General features: G+C 47.7%; 1 pseudogene; it reads right to left on the bottom strand.

Annotated features, from left to right (window-relative positions):
* Window positions 1–1,191: 1,191 nt before the first annotated feature.
* The window catches only part of LOC108445291, an 8,686-nt pseudogene continuing 3,428 nt past the window's right edge, over window positions 1,192–6,449 (bottom strand).

Here is a 6,449-nt window from a genome sequence, read left to right as displayed (position 1 = left end):
CTTTCCAACAGGCAAAATTGAGCCACCAATTTTTCCACCAGAATGCTCCCAAGGCTCCCGCCCACATCAGAGTGTTTGCTTTCCACAGGGATCAAGCGAGGGCGATTGTGGTGACATGTCCAAGCTGCCAGAGCTACCAAGTCCCATCATTAGGCTTAGGGGTAAACCCCCGAGGCCTAAGTAGCTGTGAAGTCTGGCAAACTGACGTTACTCATGTCCCCCAATTTGGGAAACTGAAGTATGTGCATGTCTCTGTGGACACTTTTTCAGGGGCCATGTTTGCCTCTGCCCATGCAGGAGAAAAGGCAAAAGATGTCACCAAACATTTTTTCCTTGCATTTACCACCCTGGGCGTGCCCACTGAAATCAAGATGGATAATGGTCCTGCCTATGTTTCAAAACAGCTGCAAGAGTTTTTTAGTACCTGGGGCAGCCAGCACACCACGGGCATTCCCCATTCCCCCACAGGACAGTCCATTGTCGAGAGGGCCCACCAAACCATCAAGAAGGTCCTTGATCAACAACGTGGAGGGACAGATATTAACTCTCCCATTGTGAGACTCTGTAAGGCTCTCTTCACAATAAATTTTTTGAATAATTCTTTCTCAGAGCCAACCCCTCCCATATTCTGGCATTTTACTAATTCGACCCAAGCCTAATTAAAGGAGCAACCACCAGTGTTGATCAAAGACCCTGAGAGCCACCAGATTCACAGGCCCTTCCAGCTTATTACCTGGGGAGGGGGTATGTGTGTGTTTCTACCCCTACAGGATTGAAGTGGGTGCCAGGCAGAAATGTAAAGCCTTACCTAGGACCATCAGCAGCGACCCCTGAGGAGACCAGAGACAAAACACAAGATACCACACAACCACAGGATGAGACAAGTGCTGCTTGGAGGAGACATCAGCCCAAGCAGACAGGCTACAGCAACAACTAACTTGTGCTACCTCCAGACAGCATGGCCCTGTTGCCTTCCCTCATGTGCTTTCCCACCCCATGGTCCCTCACTTACCCTAAGCCCCTTACTTACCTTTTTTTTGAAGAGGGGGGAAAGAGAGGGGAAGGAAAAGTTAAAAGAGGAACCAACAAGTTGTAAGGTTTTTAATGCTTTTGATCCTGATTTATGTTAGCTTTATTTACAACCCCACAGAGGAGCCTGCCCAGAAAACCCCATTCCACCAGGATGGAGATCTACCTCCGCCTCATCATGATCTCCTGCATCATAACACCAGATGTCATCGCGTGGATTGTCCCATAGCCGAAGGCCAACGTTTGGATCATGTTGGCCAACGCCATTAACCAAGACCACATGTGCCTCTCAATGACTGGCATGGAAGACCCATTGTCCACCTGCCTGGTGGGGATCCCCCTCCAGCCCAAAGACTACCCCTTTGCCGGTAAGAGGCCCAACCTGGTGGACACCTGGGACCAGTGAACAAAGATACTGCCACATGCACCAGAGGAGCCCCAAGAATTGGCTTTACTGGGGTCCTCCAAAGCCACTTATTGTGTCCGATTTGGATACAAATTAACCAACTCTGAGTAGCTCTAATTGGCACATCACAAAAAGAGTTACACCAAAGATGTCGACCTCACGAAAAGAGAGTATGATGCTGCCTGCTGGTGCAATTACACCAGCCCCACACTGTCGGCATCCACTATCGAACCCAGAGTGCTCCCTCGGAGAGTGTTTCTTATTTGCGGAAACAGGGTTTGGGCTGGAATCCCTTCCCATCTTCAAGGAGGGCTGTGCACTCTTGGAAAGATTGCCCTGCTAGCACCCAACAAAACCCAAATTATCAATTGCGGTAACAGAACTCAATTGGCCCGCGAAAAAAGATTTATTCAACAATTGAATGAAAATTGTAATAGTGAAATTGTCAATTGGTCTCATACAAAGAAGGCCATGGCATCCCTATTCCTTCCATGGGTGGCGGCTACCAAGGCCATAGGTGATATTGGTCACCTTGAGTGCTGGCTTGGTAAGCAAGCCAATTTAACATTGAGTGCACTCAGCCAGCTCCTCGAAGATGAGGAAACTACCAGGCAGACCACGCTCCAGAACAGGGCTGCAATTGACTTCCTGTTACTGGCACATGGCCACGGCTGTGAGGAGTTTGAAGGATTCTGTTGTTTCAACCTTTCCTCACATAGCCAGAGCATCCACGCAACGATCCAGAAGATGCAGGACCAGATAAAAGACCTAAAGAAGGATTTAGGCGAATGGTTTGATGGACTCCTGGGGAAGTGGGGACTGTTGAGTTGGGTGGCCTCGATTATTAAGACTATCCTATGGGTTATTTTGATCATTTTTCTGGTTCTATTTCTTTTTAGTTGTCTTAAGAGTTTTTTGTTGAGGGCTGTGGGAAAAGCCTTCTTTTTAAGTAAAGAAGGGGGAGATGTTGCAGTGGTTGAGTCCACCACCACAGGAGTGACCAAGGAGTCACAGAGCCCCAAAACAGTGGTAGTCCGCTGGTGGGCAGGCTTAGAGGCCTAAGACCACCCCCTTTTACCCTTTTTAAGTCCATGTTCTAGATAGTTCTCCTTTCCTTGATACCCCACTGGCTCCCGGTTCCCTTGTTCCACCCCTCGCCTTCCCCAGTGGTCACTGTCCTGTCACCCCACGTCGTCTCCACCCCCCGGCCCCCATATGATAGGTTCCCGATATTATGCCCACCCCGGGTGCCAATCTGGATAAAACCCTGGACCCCTCAGTGTTCTGTGTTCTTTGTCCCTGGTTCCCTTTGAGCGGGGACCCCAATAAACCCCTCAGAGCTCCATACAAAGGACCCCTCCTGCCACTTTGTCCCCGGCAACGCTGCAGGAGCTATCCGACTCTGTGTGTGTGTGAGTGGCTGCGAGTATCCACCTACTACGATGTGTCAGTGTGTGTCCAAGTGTGTTTGTGTGGCACCCCAGACGCAATCGGGACGGATGCGACGTTCTTTCCTTCCCCCCCCACTCGCGCATTGCGTCAGAGCCGCCTTTTTAGAGCATGCGCATTTCTTGGCTGTGGTTTAGTCAGTTTTTATTATCACCCCCAGAGCGGGCTTTGGTCCATGGTTTCTGCAGACAGTAGTTGCTGATAGTTGGCATGTCAGTTGCAGGGGTCTTCAACACATGGTTGGATGTTATCCAATCAAGCAGACTGTTCAATTACCACAAGAATAACTATATCAGCTATTTCACTATTATGTCTAAGTTTTTAGTTAATGACAGAAATAAAGGCATTAGTTATTGTTACAAAACTACATCTTTATAACAAAGATACTTTAACATTATACATATAGCATGTATTTTAACATTTGTAGAAAGCCAATATTATAATATGTATCAGTCACAAACAACAATAACAGCAACAACACAAAAAAAGAGAAAACCCAAACAGCCTTTTCCTGCCTGTCAAGCAACTTCCCCTTTGTTGTAGTTACGACCACACCCATCAGGGGGTGATATTGGCCAACGTTGAGGCAGAGAGACTGCAGTGACTCCCCCACGGCTTCGGGGGGGGGGCGAAGCAAGCCCTTAGCCTCCCCAGGGGTTAATGGTGGCCCTGGGAAGGAGGGGGTGTTTGGTTTCCCTGTGCCCTCCAGTGTCTGGCACGGTATCCTGGGGATGATGGCTCCAGTGAGGTTCCAGTCCACCAGCAGCTGGGAAGGTGCTCTCCTCAAAGAGTGAGAGAGGAGGTGGGGGTCTGGTCTTTATCCCTTGGAAACACCCACGCAGATGGTGGGGGGTCTCCCAGCAAGGGCAGGGTGCTGCAGAGAAAGTCCAAGTCCACCGACAGTTCACTGTAAGCAGCAGCCTCACCAATAGGCAGTCAGGACAAACTTCACAGGAACCTCCTGGGCAACAGCAGTCCAGCACCAAACACCACAATCATCTCCCCTCCAAGGCAAGCAAAGACTGAACCCACCTCCACCTAAGAAACTGCCATGACCACACTGCTTCCCTCCCCCCGCCCCCCCCCGAGACATTCCAATGGTATGCCAAGGCATTGGCTACATCTTTTGTCTCTTCATCGACGCCCATTTTCCATGTCCATGACAACACTCACAGAATCACAGAATAAACTAGGCTGTAAAAGACCTTTGAGATCATCTGTTGCAGTGGGGATCCTGCAACACGCATATATCAAACCAGGAGTCCCGTGGAAAGGAAATATATATGGACAGACAGATTCTTGATAGCTGTTTCAGAGAGATGTTTATTTCTCCAGCCGCATGGCCAGAGCTCTGCCGAGGAACTGTTCCAGTCACGGGACCAAGGGTCCTTCTGCCCGCGCAGGGGAACACAAACCAACCAATGGGAACGAGGCTGAGCAGGGGCAGGGAAACCCCGTGTCTGTGCCCTCAGGGCCCCTCTCCCAGGGCTACACGGCGGGGGAGGGACCCCAACATCCAATGTTGCAACATTGCAACAATCTACCAGGATTTGTGGTAGGTGTTTTCATTGGTTGTGTAAAGAGAAACTGAATGAATGTGTAATTTAGTGTCTTTGCCCCCTGGGAAATACCAAGGAAAACCATTTTGTTCTGAAATGTCTTTTTCTGTTTACAGCAAAGGCCAGTGTGACTGTACTACACATCCACTGACAGGATGGAGGGGAAGCAAAGGACACAGGATCAACTTAAGAGAATGTGGCTGTCCACAGTTGCAGATGTTTACCTTGATACTGTAAAGATTAATATCAGACCTTAACTTCATGTTTTGTGAGCAGTCCTGGTAAATTTAGATTAACTATTAGAGAATGTGAAGTTAACTGAATACGCAGGATTTCACAGAATAATGAGTTTGCATTTTTTTTTCCTAGGAAACAGTACAGTACACTAGAGTCTATGTCTGATTGAAAAGACAATGGACTTGATTAAAAGCATAGCTTTGTGGGGTTTTTTGTATTTGTACTTTTCTTCATATTAGTTGCAGAGTGCATTTTTGTGGGTTTCAAACTAGATATTTTTTCTTGGTTAAGCTCTGTAAGTATTTGTTGCTTTGGGGTATTTGAAATAGAAGTATACTTTTATAATTTTAGAGTACTTCAAACTATTTCAATATTAAACAGAAATAGTATTATTATTTATTTAAAAAATGTTTCCTTCAATCTTGATGCCAGTGATAAAAAGAATGAAGAAATATCTCTTCCTAAACTAGGAATCTAAAACTTGATCTAGGGTTACTTAATTCCTTCTTATATCTATATAAATTTTTTTTTCGCGGGAACTGCCTCGCTGCTGCTCGCAGAGCGCTCGGTGCACGTGGCCTGGGCCGCACGGTCCCTGCGCCAGGCTTCCCTTCGCCAGGACACAGCTGACATTGCTCAACAGTCTCGGTAACGAAATAATATTCACGAAAATATTCTTCCATCGGCATATATTTTGACTCCAGTATTAACTGTGTCCAAATGGTTTTCCAAAAGCCCTTGGTAAGAATTAAATCCCAAGAAACATAGAAAAAGTTCTTAAACAACCATGCCAGGAAGTGTTTCAGTTCTTTTTGAGCTTGAATCAAGCTAAAATTTACAAATCGTTGTTCAAGAATCATTTTAAGTTTAAGATAAATGTCCATATGCGGCTCTGAGAGCCAAGAGTCTTCCCACCGTTCCTCCATAGTTTAGATATGGAATAGCAAAGCAAAACCAAGAAGAGGAATCCAAAGTTTCCAGGGTTTACTCACACAAATCAGTCGCTTAGGGATCGGGGATCGTTCTGCTCTCCATTCTCCACCATTTGTTCCAGTGGGGATCCTGCAACACGCATATATCAAACCAGGAGTCCCGTGGAAAGGAAATATATATGGACAGACAGATTCTTGATAGCTGTTTCAGAGAGATGTTTATTTCTCCAGCCGCATGGCCAGAGCTCTGCCGAGGAACTGTTCCAGTCACGGGACCAAGGGTCCTTCTGCCCGCGCAGGGAACACAAACCAACCAATGGGAACGAGGCTGAGCAGGGACAGGGAAACCCCGTGTCTGTGCCCTCAGGGCCCCTCTCCCAGGGCTACACGGCAGGGGAGGGACCCCAACAATCATCGAGTCCAACCTATGGCCTAACATTACCTTATCAGCTAAACCATGGCACTGAGTGCCTCATGAAGTCTTTTTTTAAACACCTCCAGGGACGGTGACTCAACCATCTCCCTGGGCAGCCCATTCCAATGCTGAACCATTCTTTCTGTGAGTAATTTTTTCTAATATTTAGCCTAAACTTCCCCTGGAGCAGCTTGAGGCTGTGTCCTCCCATCCTGTTGCTGGTTGCCTGGAAGAAGAGACCGACCCCCGCATGGCTGCAACCACCTTTCAGGTAGTTGTAGAGAGTGATAAGGTACCCCCTGAGCCTCCTCTTCTCCAGGCTAAACAACCCCAGCTCCCTCAGCTGCTCTTCATACGGCTTCTGTTCCAGACCCTTCACCAGCCTTGTTGCCCTTCTCTGCATGCTTTCCACAATCTCAACA

This window comes from Corvus brachyrhynchos, unplaced genomic scaffold (assembly GCF_000691975.1).
Source record: "Corvus brachyrhynchos isolate BGI_N302 unplaced genomic scaffold, ASM69197v1 scaffold210, whole genome shotgun sequence".
Classification (NCBI taxonomy): domain Eukaryota; kingdom Metazoa; phylum Chordata; class Aves; order Passeriformes; family Corvidae; genus Corvus; species Corvus brachyrhynchos.
The sequence above is the reverse complement of the archived record's forward strand: the minus strand, read 5'-3'. Positions and strand labels throughout refer to the sequence as shown.